The sequence below is a fragment of the Macaca nemestrina genome, chromosome 6 (assembly GCF_043159975.1).
Source record: "Macaca nemestrina isolate mMacNem1 chromosome 6, mMacNem.hap1, whole genome shotgun sequence".
Taxonomy (NCBI): Eukaryota; Metazoa; Chordata; class Mammalia; order Primates; family Cercopithecidae; genus Macaca; species Macaca nemestrina.
In genome coordinates this window covers 41,224,180-41,225,046 of record NC_092130.1, presented here as the reverse complement: position 1 = coordinate 41,225,046, position 867 = coordinate 41,224,180, and the positions used below count along the sequence as shown (strand labels likewise).

Sequence of the window (867 nt, the reverse complement as noted above, 5' to 3'; positions counted from 1 at the left end):
GCAACAAAGCAAGACCCTGTCTCTTAAAAAAAAAAAAAAAAAAAAAAAAAAAAAAAAAAAGGCCAGGCACAGTGGCTTTTATCTGTAATCCCAACACTTTGGGAGGCCAAGGCAGGCAGATCATGAGGTCAGGAGATCGAGACCATCCTGGCTAACATGGTGAAACCCCATCTCTACTAAAAATACAAAAATTAGCTGGGTGTGGTGGTGTGCACCTGTAGTCCCAGCTACTCAGGAAGCTGAGGCAGGAGAATCATTTGAGCCTGGGAGGCAAAGGTTGCAGTGAGCCGAGATCTCACCACTGCATTCCGGTCTGGCAACACAGCGAGACCTCGTCTCCAAAAAAAAAAAAACTCCCTCTGCCAGCACATATACTAAAATTAGAAAGATACAGAGAAGATTAGCGTGGTCCCTGAGCAAGGATGACAGCAAATTTGTGAAGCATTCCATATTTTTATGAAAGGATTACTAAGTAGCATTGAAGGCCTGATCACAACTGAAAATCAGACATTGGAGCTAGTGAACATAGTTTTTAGTTTTCTCTAGTAGCCTGAAGCCAAGAGGCAGAAACAGGGAAAACGAACCTTGTCTGATCTAACTTGTGGAAATTAGAGTAGGAGGAGGGACAAAATGACCAGAGGCAAAGGAACTGGAGGTAGTGGTGAGAATGGAGGGAAAATTACTCCATTTGTCCGAGAGCAGTTTAGAAACATACTGTGTGGAGTTTCCCTTGTTCTGTTCCCCACACTTCTGTGCTTCATGCCTCCACCTAGACTCAAAGGTAAGAAAATCAGCTAATCCTCTTTGTACATTGGGACTCAGGCTTAAAGGAGAGAAGGTAGTAGAAGCCACAGTTTGTGTTAAAAG

The 867-nt window shown here is 43.4% G+C and overlaps 1 pseudogene; it reads left to right on the top strand.

The window, feature by feature from the left end:
• Positions 1–359: 359 nt before the first annotated feature.
• On the top strand, positions 360–456 carry LOC112424126 (U6 spliceosomal RNA; annotated as a pseudogene).
• Positions 457–867: the final 411 nt, after the last annotated feature.